This window comes from Halichoerus grypus, chromosome 5 (genome assembly GCF_964656455.1).
Source record: "Halichoerus grypus chromosome 5, mHalGry1.hap1.1, whole genome shotgun sequence".
Lineage (NCBI taxonomy): Eukaryota > Metazoa > Chordata > Mammalia > Carnivora > Phocidae > Halichoerus > Halichoerus grypus.
Window position 1 is genome coordinate 116,184,716 of NC_135716.1, and position 13,889 is coordinate 116,198,604.

General features: G+C 43.6%; 1 long non-coding RNA gene across 1 annotated transcript in view; it reads right to left on the bottom strand.

Moving 5' to 3' along the window:
- LOC118523605 (uncharacterized) overlaps positions 1–12,318 on the bottom strand; it is a 30,445-nt gene extending 18,127 nt beyond the window's left edge. The window contains exon 1 of the long non-coding RNA XR_004911199.2: positions 12,084–12,318. This is a non-coding gene — a long non-coding RNA (uncharacterized LOC118523605). The remainder of the gene's footprint in view (positions 1–12,083) is intronic.
- Between the last annotated feature and the right edge of the window lie 1,571 nt (positions 12,319–13,889).

The window sequence follows — 13,889 nt, forward strand, 5'->3', positions numbered from 1 at the left end:
GGACACCTGGGTGGCTCAGTCAGTTAAGCATCCAACTCTTGGTCTCAGCTCAGGTTGGGATCTCAGGGTCCTGAGATCCAGCCTGGTGTTGGGTTCCCGGCTCAGTTGAAAGTCGGCTTCCCCTCTCCCTTTGCCTCTCCCCTCGCCCATGCACTCACTCTCTCTCTAAAAATAAATAAATCTTTTAAAATAAATAAATAAATAAAAATACCAGCTCACTATGATATACACCTGAGACTAACAGGATAATGTGTGTCAGTTATACTTCAAAAAAGAAAAAAAAAAAAAAGTAAGTGAGCTCAATAAATATTTGTCGGGTGAATAAACTTCCAGGCTGCTAACTCTCAGGAACGCCTGCTGCCAAGCAGCCACCATATGAGTGAAATGCTCTTGGCTACTACTAACGCTGACCTTGCACATATTTTGGTGAATGAAATCTTGCTGGATAAGATACAGAAAGAAGATACGGAAGAAATAGGGAAGAAGGGAGAGGAAAGAGGAGAGGGATGGAGCACGCCCTCCTGTCCTTGAGGGGGCTAGCAACAATAATCGTAGTATTGTGATAAAAAGTGGGGGCTGAAGTAACATCCTATTCTTCAACTCACAATCAAAACTTATTTGCATTTTATACTGAAAATGGCAATAAAATTATAAATTTCACATTTTAAAATGTCTTGTTACAAGAACTTCACAATAATAAACACCTCTTCTCTTCCATAAGTGGAAACAAAACCCTCACAAGAACTAGAAATGCCAGTTAAAGAACTCTCAAGGGTTTTGTTTCTTGCTCTGGGAACCTCAGTAATTTCATCAAAAATTGGTCCTACTAATATCACAGTCTTTTCTTCACAACAATAAAATTCATTCCTTCTACTCTGAGCTCCTCATCCAATTCTGACAGGGGCCAGCTCAAGCTAAAAAAATGTGGAGATGTGTCTGTCTCCTCCCCACAATGAAATAATCAAACAATCCATTGCTACATGGGAAGCCAAGACCACTAAATTCTCATCGCAACTCTATGCTTCTCCGACTCTTTGACAAGTTTCTTTAATTTAAAATAGAAATAATCTCTGCTGGGTAGGTTGTTGCAAAGATAAGGTAAAAAAAGAAATATACTGATGAAGTGGTTAGTACATAATATGTGCCCTAAAAGTGTCAATATCAAAATCATTACCATTATTAGTATTTTTACTAAGCGGAGAACTGATTTTGAAAAAGTCATTTAACTTCTTTGGTCTCTTTTCCTTATCCTTACAGCCAGAGTCAGGACAGGATTCTCTCTAAGGTCATTTCTGGCTGTAAAATTGATATTGTCATAAGGTGCATTCTATTTAATAAAGCACCTTTGCGTGCATTTCTCATTCATTCTTCACTATGCTTTGGAGACAGGTGGCATTGTTTCCCATTTTAAAGTTAGGAAGTAGAGACTAAAAACAACGAAGAAAATGGCCCAAAATAACTTAATGCCAATTGGTAGAAAAGTCAGGACTCAAACCTTGGTTTTCTGACACCAAAACCATGTTCTTCTCAATGCACAGTGCTGTTTCTCTTCCTGAAGCTGCATGCATCATCCTGGGGTTCCCATTCCTTATCCATATCACTGTACAGCCCTGGTTCATTTAATCGTTTCTTTACTCATTCAACAAATACTTATTGAATGCCAGGTACAGAGATATATACTGAGAATACGAAGGTGAGCAAAAATATATATATTCCTTCCCTCGTGGAGTTCATAGTCCAGTAAGGGAGGCAGACATGAATTAGATAATCATGGAAATAAATGTTAGATTAAAACCATGGAAACAAGATGCATTTAGGAGTCTGAAAAACATATAATAACAAGATTTGGCCTAAATTAGAGAAGTCAGTGAATGCTTCCCTGAGGAAGTGACTATTGAGTGAGTCCCAAAGGATGAAGGGTGATGAGAAGGGTCTGCCAGACAGAATGAACAGCATATGCAAAGGCACTGGGTTAGAAGGCAGCATGGCCCATTCAAAGGATTCAAAGAAGACCATTGCAGGAAAAACTGCAAGAGGGTGGGGCAAAGGGGTTCAAAATTTTGCTAGAGAGATAGACCAAAGCCTGTCCAACCAGGCTGTTTGTCTTTATCTTAAGAGCAATGAGAAATAGAAGGGTGACATGATCCAATTTTAATTTTGCAAAGATCATTCCAGCTGCAGTGTCTGAAAGGTAGATGGGGCAGGGCAAGAGTGGATGCAAATGGACTGGTTAGGAAGCTATGTAGGGTCCAGGTGAGAGAAGACCAGCGGAGCTGGAGTGGTAGTAGAGATGGAGAGAAATTAGTATATCCTTAAGGCATAGGATAAGCTAAGCTAACAGGATGTAATGGTGGATTAGATGTGGGATTATTTTGACAGGCTCCCAACTGTTCTTCCCACACCTACACTTTCTAGAGCCATCCCATGTGCCACTGCAAAACAATCCATCCTTCCATACTGTTTTTCCTCTATGAAATACCCATTATCCATTTTCTATACATGGCTTTTCTTTCCTATTACCTACAATTCCCTCCTCTCTGTTCTCCATATATATACAAATAATATCCACTTCTCAGTGTTCTGCTTAAATCTTTCCTCATTCATTGTTAATCATCAAATGTTTATTGAACACCTACTATATTCCAGGCATGTTTTAAGTGGTAGAAATACAGGGATGAGTAAAAAAAAAAAAAAAATCCCTGACCTCATAGAATTTGTGTTCTAGATTTCTTTGATCCCCCTCTCTTCTGAACACATACAAATGGGTCATATCTCACAAGTTGGTATTGTCTTATTTTTTTCTATTTGTCTCAGTCTTAATCTTGCCTCCTCAAATAAAATTAACCTACTCTTTGAAAGAACAGACCAGCATCTTAGTTGTCTCCCAAATTGTCTCACCACCACCTGTAACATACTAAGAATATTAATGCTTAATGTTTAAAAGAACATTAATGTTTAAATGACTTAAAAATATTTGTTGGCGGTGCCTGGGTGACTCAGGCAGTTGAGCATCAGACTACTGATCTTGGCTGAGGTCTTGATCTCAGGGCTGTGAGTTCAAGCCCCACATTGGACTCCACACTGGGCATGGAGTCTACTTAAAAAAAAACAAAAAGATTGGTTGTAATGTTAAAAGCCTTGTATTTTTAGAATTACAAACCAAGTGCTTTCACATTCATTATTTCATTAGGACATCTCCAAATCATAAGGCACTATTAGAAAAGTGTTGTTGTTATTATTAATGTTAATAATATTACTACTATTATAGCTCACAATGTCTACTGACTAGACAGTAAGTCTATTCCCAGTCCTAGTTCTGACAGGTTGTAAATGATGATTATGTTATAATTGGGAATCTACATGTAAGACAATATTTCTTTGTGGGAAAATCCAGTTTCTGAAGAACAATGGACATCCATTGATAGTAATCTAAAATAACACAAACATCAAAGGTATATAAATCCTCATTTACTCCTCTGGCAGGTTACAAGGAGACAAAATTCCAGAGGAAAACCTCCCAATAGATGGCTCCATCTCTCTTTTAATTATAGCCCTTCTCTTGTTGAAACTAATTGTCACTAGTTGAGAGATTGTCCAACCCAGTTCTAAGCACACTGTGATCTGATGTCCCAGAGTCAGAAGGCTTTGTGATATCCTATCTGCAATTGGTAATCTACCCTTATTCCCCCAACCTCCAGAGCATACAGATTAAGACAGCCACCTTTTAGACAGATTGCACTTTGTGGAAGCCCATAGAATAACAGATTTGGCAAGAAAATCAAAATATAATTTGTTGACAAAAACATACTGTTCCCCTTTAGAAACAAGCATTGAAATTCAGTGTGTCAATAAAGCCTTTACATTTTCTTCCATCCCAACTAATATCTCCCACTGACCTGTCTTGATTGAGGGCTTTGCATGGATCTTTAAGAGAAGAAAAAGCTCTAGGAATATCAGATAACCTCAGTTACCACACTTCATATAAACAACTAAGCAACATATGCCTTAAGTGGCATATTGCTTCATATTTTTCTAGAGAAATATTAAGAGGTGATTATCAAGGACTTAAATAGCAACACAAAGAACCACATTAAAATTATTAGGACCCCAAAAGCCTATGAAAATTAATTTTAGAGGCACATGTTTCATTAAAATCTATTGTGGCATGTGGTTAAAAAGTCATTTAAAAATAGTGTTTAGTAGGGGCGCCTGGGTGGCCCAGTAGGTTAAATGTCTGCTATTCCTTCTCCCTCTACCCGCCCCCAGCCCTGCCCCATGTATGCTCTCTCTTTCTCTCACAAATAAATAAATAAATAATCTTTTTTAAAAATAGGGTTTAATATGTGTAATTTGACCATTTAAGCTCATTTCCAGTTTGGTATTTAAAATACACTCTGAGTATGTAATTATCATCCCACATTTGGAGGTGTCTGTTCTTGTCCTATCGTCTGGGAATTTCTGCTATTTTCCCTGACTATAGATGATTGGTCCAGATGATTGGTCCATTTGACCCCAGCTGAGCCAACCAGATTCTCTACTGAGGATTTGGAGTTGAAACCAAGGGAACATTTATCAGACTCCATAGGTTCCTGGACATAAAAACATAGCGTCTCTTCATGTGATCTGAGAAACAGAGAAACTTACAGGGAGGAGTGGATGGAGAGAGGGGGAAGAAAGAGAGAGAGAGAAGGAGGAGGAGGAGCAGATGAATAAACAGCAGAAATGACAAATGAAGAGATTCCTGATTTCTTTTAAGTCTCTAGTTCCATTCTGGTCCTAGAGACTGGTTACATTCCCACCCTTGGGTTCCATGAGACATCCCGGACTCTTACAACAAATTCTCTCCTTTTTTGCAGAATCAAGTTCAAGTTTGTTTTTGTCACTTGCAATCAAAGAGCTCTATCCAAACACTCTTTAAAACAATTAAATGCAGTTTGGTCTAGAAGGCCATGCATTCATTGATTCCACAATCATTTCTAAACCAGACCCTGAAAACACAGACATGAATTAGTCACATCCAAAAATCTCATGTTCCACTGGGAAGTCAGAGAAATACCTTTGAAAAAAAACAAACCACCAGGTAGGCAAATATACAATGTGGGTATAGATTCACTGATAAAGGAACATATTGTGAACACTGGAGTTTCAAAGGAAGGGGCAGTGAGTGTGACCTACGGAAACCAGGAAGGCTGCCCAAAGAAGGTGATGCTGATAGGAAATCTTGAAGGATGACTAGTGCAGACAAGGGGAAAGTGTATCCCACAGAAGGAAGAGTACACGCCAACAAGAGAGGATGGAACAGTCTGGTGTGTTTGGAGTTATGAAGGGTCCCTTATCCTGACGCACCTGGTTCAACGAGGGAATGAGGCAATGAGACAGGAGTAGAGAGACCACGAGGGCAGCATGGCATTCAATATGATGAGTGTTGGGCTCAGGCCTGGGCTCTCACAGGCCTGGTAGCCCCCTTGGCCCTCTCCCGTTCCTGAGGATGAGGAAGATGGCACTTGCCTCACTTTTCAGGTCAGAAAAATGAGGCAGTTGACAGAACTATGGGACTTGCTCCTGAGATGATCTGGGAACTCCAGACACAGAGCCCCAGAGTCCCGTGACCACCACCAGTTTTCACTCACAGCTGTAGGAAGCCTCAAAAGAGGACATGCCTGAGAAAGCAACCCCCAAATTGGGTTTCTTGAGTATAGGTACAGAACTATTTAAAACTACATCAGGACATATCTCAATAGAAGAGCCCTTTTGGACGTTTCAATAAATGCTTGGGCTGTTTTTTTTTCCTTCAGTTATATCTGTGCTAAAAGGACTATGGGAAAGAAAAACAGGGAGATGCTTTGGGAGAAGGATTAAATATGAGAACCCCAAAATATCATGGGGCTGAAACTCAGAAAGAAAGAAGAACAATACAAAGACAGTAGAAATGTAGATAATAATGAAAGCAAAGTTTAAAAAAAAAAAAAGGAGGTAGGTGTGTGTGTATTTGTTCAGGGGGAGCAAATATTGAACTTTGAAGAAAAAGTTATACTAGCATTAAATGAGATAGGATCAGAGATACCCAAAGCAAGATGTAAAAATAAAACCAATTTTCCTAGTTCAACTTTCCACTCAAAAGGGTTAGTGAAAAAAAATACATTGGGGAGAGAACAGCAGGTGGGACTAAGTTTCCATTCTTAACTATCTCAAAACAATTATTGATAATTGCTTGTCCTGAATTAAATTATTTCATTCTAGAGAACCAGATGGTCCAAGCTAGTCTTTTATTTGGGGGATTTAGTGAAGTTCAAACAAACTTTGCCACCACACAAAGGTTTAATAAAGTCAGAAGGAACGACTAGTACTTTCTCGCAGGCTGTCTTAGGACCTCTAATCCAACAGCTCTGGCAGGCTGGCCTCGATGCTGGGCCTGCTGTCTTTTTATGTTGGTCCTTGATTGCAAAACTGCTCCAGCTGTTGAAGGACTTATTAACCCTTTCTCCTTAGAATAGTGCAAGAGAAGCAGAGCGTCCATCCAGATGGATGGGCCCCTTTGCACCACCTGCTCAGTGCTGGGCCAACTGAATCCAATCTTAGAAAGGTGTTCTGCACCCAGAAATACTCAGTATGATTCCTCAAACCCACCCAGCCAAGACAGTTCCCTCCTCCTAACATCCTTCCCAAACTTTATCGTGCATGTGGATCACCTGGGGATGTTCTTAAACTACAGAGCTGATCAGTGGGTCTGGAGAAGAGCCTGAGCCTCTGCATTTCCCAAGATCTTGATGCTGTAGACCAGACTTTGCAAAGGGAGGTCATAGAGGGTTCCTAAAGACAAGCATCTGAGCAATCGCGTAAGAAACCTAAAATATGCATCAGGTTAGATCAGGGGAGTCCAGAGCAGAAACGACCATAAGACATAAGAACTTTTGTAAAGCTTTCATATCAGCTCCTGCAACAATATCCCCAAAACAGTGACTTTCACAATGTGCCGGCTGGAGGTTGAGATAATCACAGGACTTCAGACATGGACTTTATTGCCAGGGCAGATAATCATACCAAAAAGGGGAAGAGAGCCAGAAGGCATTCAAATCTCTGGACAAATATGACTTGCAATTTATTATCATGTGAAAAGCGTAAGTAGCAGCAACATTGTGATTTTTTTTCAGGATACAGAGAAATTGATAACATCAGAGTTGAGCTATCTCCTGCCAGTGTCCCCTCCTGGTGCTGTCCCATCCGCTGCAGACCTGGAGGGCCTTACTCATCTTCATCTATCAAAGGGGGCATGTGTGATTACACAAGCTAGATGGAAAGATTGCAAAAAGAAGCCTGACAGGGCGATGGGCCCCTTTGCACCACAAGAGTAACGTCTGGAACAACGGACAATTATTATCCCAGAGGGAGTGTTGCATCTGGTGTCCCTCCACTCCTGTTTAGAGAAGGAAAGGTCACAGACAGGGTGATGGAGAAGCAGGTTCCAGGGGAGTGGCTGGCATCCAGGTCCTCTGGCCTTCCTACCCCTGCGGCGGCCTGGAGAGCCCCTCCTGGCCAAGAAAAATGTCCCGGCTCATATCATTAAGAGGCTCAACCATCTTCAGGCAATCGCTCAGATTTTTTTTTTTTTTAACCTTATTACCAATCTGCCTTTCTTAACAAAGGTCATGAAATGGACAGGGGATGTCTCATCTTCGTTATAATCCACTGTTTGAAACATTTCAATTAAGCTTCAGATCAGGCCCCAGAACTGAGGCTGTTTTAACGAGGGGAAGTAATGACCTTCTGTTGCAGGTGGTTTCTGGCACACCATCAGTTTTAATTCTTCTTGATCTTTCTGCACCCTTTGATAGCCGGGATCAAGGGTTTTCTTTATATGCTTCAAGCACATTGGAGGACTTTTAGGGACTCCACTGACATGGTTTTCATCCCTGCGTCTCAGCCGAGCTGGTTGTCACCTGCAAGTTCTCCACGCTTGTTCAATTTACCCAAGATTAAAAGACAGCTGAAAAGGCAGGGCCCATGTGCTAAACTGTGAGTATCTGCATGTGTTCCCAGAGCAAGTGAGCATCAGGAGGGTTCCACCGAGACAGTGAGCTCACCCCTTTGATTCATGCTCCCCGGCGGAAGGAAGCCTCTCAGAGGGCGCGAGAACAGCAGTGTGGGCTTAATGGGGTGCACACTGGGGGTCTGGTGTGTGTGTGTGTGTGTGTGTACATGTGTGTGCAAGTGTGTCTGGAATCGAGTGCAATTTGGAAGTTACACTGGTTTCGTATTGGAGGGTCCTGGCTTTTGCGAAATTTCATTTCCTTAACAGTGACATGGATATTTTAAGGAAAGTAATCCTTTTGAAAAGGATTTATCACATTTCTCATCCTGGATAAAGTCCAGGAAGGACAGATAAAACACCTTCTTTCCTTTCAGTATTGAAGAATTGCATTCATTTTACTTATTCTTTAACAGTTCTTGGACCCTACTGTGTTCCAGCCTCCTTGTTGGGCTGTCATGGGGTGGGGGACAGGAGGAGGGGTAAGCAGCAATGACTAAGACAAATGACCTCTGCCCCTAGGAGCTTATAGTCTACTCTGAGGAAATTATATCCAAAAATAATTATGCAAATAATTGCTTAAAGTAAAAGGTGAATGCACTGTGCAGGAGAGGGAGAGGTACCTGTGTGAACGTGTGTGAGGAGAACCAGCCTGGTCCGAATGGCCACATTTTGGCGCATGTTCCTGGGGGAAGGGCGAGATGGTTGGTTAGCATCATGGTGATGAGTTAGGGCGTGGAAGAAAAATGAAGGCATCCTCACCAAGCCAAAGCTATTAGCAGGTGCTTGTGGGTGTGGATGTCAGCAAGAAACAGCCAGAAATCACAGTTAAATATCCACATACTTAAAAAATAAAGAACACTTTATTGACATGTAAAGAGCCATACGTATTTAATGAATACAACACGATGAGTTTCAGGAAAGGATTTCGCCTGTGAAACCATCACCACCAACAAGACCACAGACACACCCATTAGCTCCCAAAGCTTCTTCCCCTCCCTTTTATTATTATCATTATTATTATTACTTTGTGTGTGCGTGGCAAGAACACCTAATGTAAGATCTCCCCTCCCAGCAAATCTTCAGTGTACAGTATGGTGGTGTTTGCTGTGGGCACTATGCCATGAAGTTGGTGTCCAGAACTTACTCATTTCGCATAACTGAAACTCAGTACCCTCTGACCATCAGCTTCTGGTTTTCACCACCACGCAGCCCCTGGTAACTGCCATTCTACTTCCTGCTTCTGTGAGCTGGACTATTGGAGATTCCACCTATAAGTGAGATCAAACACACTTCCCTGACCGGCGGGATAGGAAAACCTAGAAGCTCGAGGCTCAGACTCTAGAGCCAGAGTATCTGGTGCAATCCCTAGCCTGAGCCCTCATGAACTGTGATCTTGTGCAAGTTCCTTAGCCTCTGTGTGCCTCCACTTCCCCAAATGGAAAAATGGGACCAAGAGGAATACAGACCTCACGGGGTTTCTCTGAGGATTACATGAATTAACAAGTACGAGCATTTGCTGTCAGTATGAGAGGGACACCAGAAGTATCTCTCTCTCCAAGTCCACCAGCCAGTGGTGGTTAGCCCGGCGGGGTCGGCAGCTGCGCCGAGTCGCCCCCGTTCCCCATCCAGGGGGCCTATCCTGCCGTAGATCCACGGCCTGCTTTTAGCGTGTTCCCCTCTCCTGTAACGAGGACTGTCCTCTCACCAGGACACTGGGGATGGATCATTTGAAAGAAATGGCTCCTGGTGCCTTTTCATTCCTTAAGCTGTTCTCACTTGCAACCAGACGGTTTATCAGGAAGGGTATCAGCAAATACTGTGTGCTTTACTGCCGTTAGACGGCACGACATTGAATTGAAAAAGCCTTAAAAATGGCCATCAATCATTTGATATACGTAGCCAGTGATCTATATTGATACGGCTCCAGCTACCATCTGAAATGGTTTGTCTTTCATTTTACCCTTTATATGAGGGTTATTACAGTGCACACCACTTACAACAGACATGGTTATTATGGACAATTGGTTATAGTGGACAAAAACTGATTTCCCAAACCAAACATATTAAATCCAATACATTTTTCATAGGTTATAACCGACAGAAACCTTGGTTTCGGCTGACATTTTCTAGGGACTTTAATGACATTACTATAGGACTCCAAAGAGGGAAAGGAAGGATGGCAGGTATCAAAATGAGGCCAGGGAACACCAGAGGTTTCATTTCCGACAAAATAATGATCCAAGGGTGGGAAACTATTTTGGAGTTAACCCCCAGAGTGCCCCTGCTCAGGTGGCCAGGTGTCTGTTAGCCGGGACTCTGCACACCCCCACACCAGCCGTGGGCCCCAAGATGCTGGGGGCAGGGCTACGTCAAGAAAACGTGCAGCTTGTCCAAAACAGGCCTCCTCCCCAGAACACAGCTGGGCTACAACCGCTCACGTCTTGTCCATGAGGGTTGCTGAATCAACGAGCTCTTTTTTTTTTTCTTAATATATTCAGGCCAACAGACCCCCTTCAAGGAGTTGTTAAGAGGTGAAATAGGGGCAGGTGGGACAGACCTAATGACCTTCGGAATCCGTGCCTTCAATTCTCTGTTTCTTCCTAAGCCTAAGGTCACGGGGAATGCATGTAAAACCTCAGATCGTGCAATCAACGCCACAAGTCAGCACACAGCAGCTGGTCCAGCCGGTAAGCTTTCCTCTCTGGGGCCCTTCGCTTGCCCCTCAGCAATGCGGGGTCAAGGATCAGCCAAGTTTACTAGTTGTCAGAATGCAAGGTAAACCCCATTCTGCATGGCGTCTGCTCACCTTTCACCCAGAGCCCACCACTCTCTCCCCTTTTGGCTCTCCCCCATCCAAGGGAGAAAACAGGGTATGGTCCTGACAGGTGGAACAGGAAAAGTGACATGGCCCTTGGTCACTCAGAACTCGGACCCCTCAAACAGCATCAGCTTCGGAGCCCAGCACACGTGTGTTCCAATCTTTCTCCTACCTCCTAATACCATGTCACCTGAGCAAGTTTCTTGACCTCACGGAGCCTCAGTTTCCCTTCTGAAAATTGGACAATGATGTCTACATCGCGTGAAGTGAGATTACTCTGAAGCATCATACATGAAGGCCTCTAGAGAGTTCTGGCACAGAGTTGGTCCACTTGAGTATGTGGTGCCCTTCCTCTGGGCTCCCAGAGCACACTCACAGCATTCCTCCAGTTCAGCCTGTGTTAGCACTCATTGACTTGTCTCTCTACCCACGCCCACACTTACCACCAATTCGAGAAAGTCTGAGACCTCAGTTGCTCTTGGTGTCCCCAGTGCCAGGGGCAGAGCATGTGCTTGGTAAAGATTTGTTGTTTCCCTCTTAGCATCCTTCCCTCACGGGTGGTTTAGATCTTCTCTTCAGGGATTCTGTCTTCGGGGTTTTATTTCCAGGATTTGAGTATGATATTTCCTAATTTAAAAATGAACCTGGGGGCGCCTGGGTGGTTCAGTCGGTTAAGCGACTGCCTTCTGCTCAGATCATGATCCCAGGGTCCTGGGATTGACTGAGCGCCGCATCAGGCTCCTTGCTCAGCAGGAAGCCTGCTTCTCTCTCCCTCTGCCCCTCCCCCTGCTTGTGTGCTCTCTCTCTCTCAAATAAATAATAAAATAAAATTGTTCTGAATTCTTTCCTCCCTCGTTCTATTCGCCCTCTCCAGCTCCACCTGGAGGAGGCGAGTCATCTGTCTCCTCTGGAGGCTCAGACCCTGTGAAGTTTAAACTCCCCGCGCACCCCCGTCTCGCTCACCCAGGCCCTGCTTGTTGCAAGCAAGGGAAGGGCGTCTGTAAATGCGGTGCGGCGTCGCTAACGGAGCACGTCCCAGCAAGCAGAGTGCCAGGCCTAATCCTGAGACTCGTGTCTTTAGTCCCGTGCCTTAAACTCTTCCAGCCTCATCTCCTGATCTGTAAAACGCCCCGCTCTCCCTGCTGAATCTCTGGGATCCAGGGACAGAACACCAGGAAAACTACCGTAAAAACCGTGGAGAACTAGACGAGGATTTGAAGACCAAATTACACTTACCCTTTCCGGGTGCTGTTTGAACCCTTCACTGCTCAAGTGACTCTTAGACCAAATCATCTATCAAGGTCATTCTTAAACGACTGAAAACTGAGCGGCAGACGGACAGTTTCTCATTACCGGAGCCTGGCACTTCTCCTTAGGCCCACTGCCTGGGCGCCTGCACCCGAATGGCCTTAGACACCACAGGCTGCCTGCCGGAGAAGCCAAGCCCAGACACACTCAGCAGAATATCTAGTTCCACTCCTTCTGCATCACTGAGTTCAACAAAATGACTTCCTTAAATAATCCACTCCCACCCTCCTCGCCTGAAAGAGGTTTGTTCTCTGGGGAAAGTTACGTGGGCCATTGCTAGGGAGGCGCTGCTCGAACACTTCCCCCACACGAAACCCTTCTCACCTCCCCCAGAATCCCCCCATCCCTCTCCACAGCTCTGAAAGGGGATGAGAAGGCATGAGTTAAAAAGGATCTTTTCACCTCTGTCATAACACCGCTTATTAAACATCAGATTTACACATTTTCTTAGGTTGGTCATTATTAAAAGTGTTCCAATTTGCGTGACTTTTGCAAATACATTCCAAAGGAATGTCAATAGTGTGTTTGTAGACATGTTCACTGGCCCTTCCGGCTTCTGCAGCTTTTGTCATGGGAGGCAGGAGAACAGATTTAAAAGCGAAGGAGTGTTCTGGAGCAATAATTCTAGGGTCTAATCCCAGCTCTGCCTCTGACGTTCTGGGTAAACTTGAGAAAGTTACATGCTTCTCCATGCCTTGGTTTCCTCATCTGTAAAACGGGAATGATAACAATAATAATAGTACCTTCTTCAGAGTTGCTTTGACAATTAAAGAGACTTAATCCATTTACTGTGTGCCGGGTACTTAGGACAGTACCTGGCACACAGTAAATGCTTAATAAGGGTTAATTATTGTTAAATATTGTTATGGTTTGTACTTTGGGGAAAATAATCACTCCTCGTTGGGGCCTGGTGAAAATTAAATGAGTTGGATGCATATAAAGTGCTTGCAACAGTTCTTGGCAAAAAGTATTCAGTGAATGTAAGCCCCCCCCACCCCCCCGCCGGGGACAGCTCTGCCCTAGCGTGCTTGAGAAACAGCTCCCCAACCAGAGCCCCAGCTGGAGCCCCATCCTCCCCTTCCATGAAGCCCTTCCTGATTAGCCCAGCGGCAAGAGGGCTTTCTCTCTCCTGACTCCATATTCACACAGGTGACATAGTATTTACGCACACACCATCTCTCCAATCTAACTAGAAGCTCATAGAGGGCAGGGTATAGATTCAAATTATATGCTCCTTATCCATCATAAGCCCTCAACAGATATCTGTGGATTTATAAATAAATGAAAGAATGTTCTGATGGAACTGTGACTTCTATAATGAAAAGACAGTATCTATGGGCAGAACTTTTTTTTTTCATTGATTTCTTTCAAGCCCCACCCATTGAAGTGGTCACAGTCTCCTTTCCTTTGGTGTGGATAGCATGAGGGATCTCAGCTCAAATCATTTTTGAAGCAAGGCAGAAAACAAACAAATAAATAAAATAAAATATAAGGGATCGGGGCGCCTGGGTGGCTCAGATGGTTAAGTGTCTGCCTTCAGCTCAGGTCATGATCCCAGGATCCTGGGATCGAGTCCCGCATCGGGCTCCCTGCTCCGCGGGAAGCCTGCTTCTCCCTCTCCCACTCCCCCTGCTTGTGTTCCCTCTTTCGCTGTGTCTCTCTCTGTCAAATAAATAAATAAAATCTTTAAAATATATATATATATAAGGGATCTATCATTCTCAAGATGTGGAA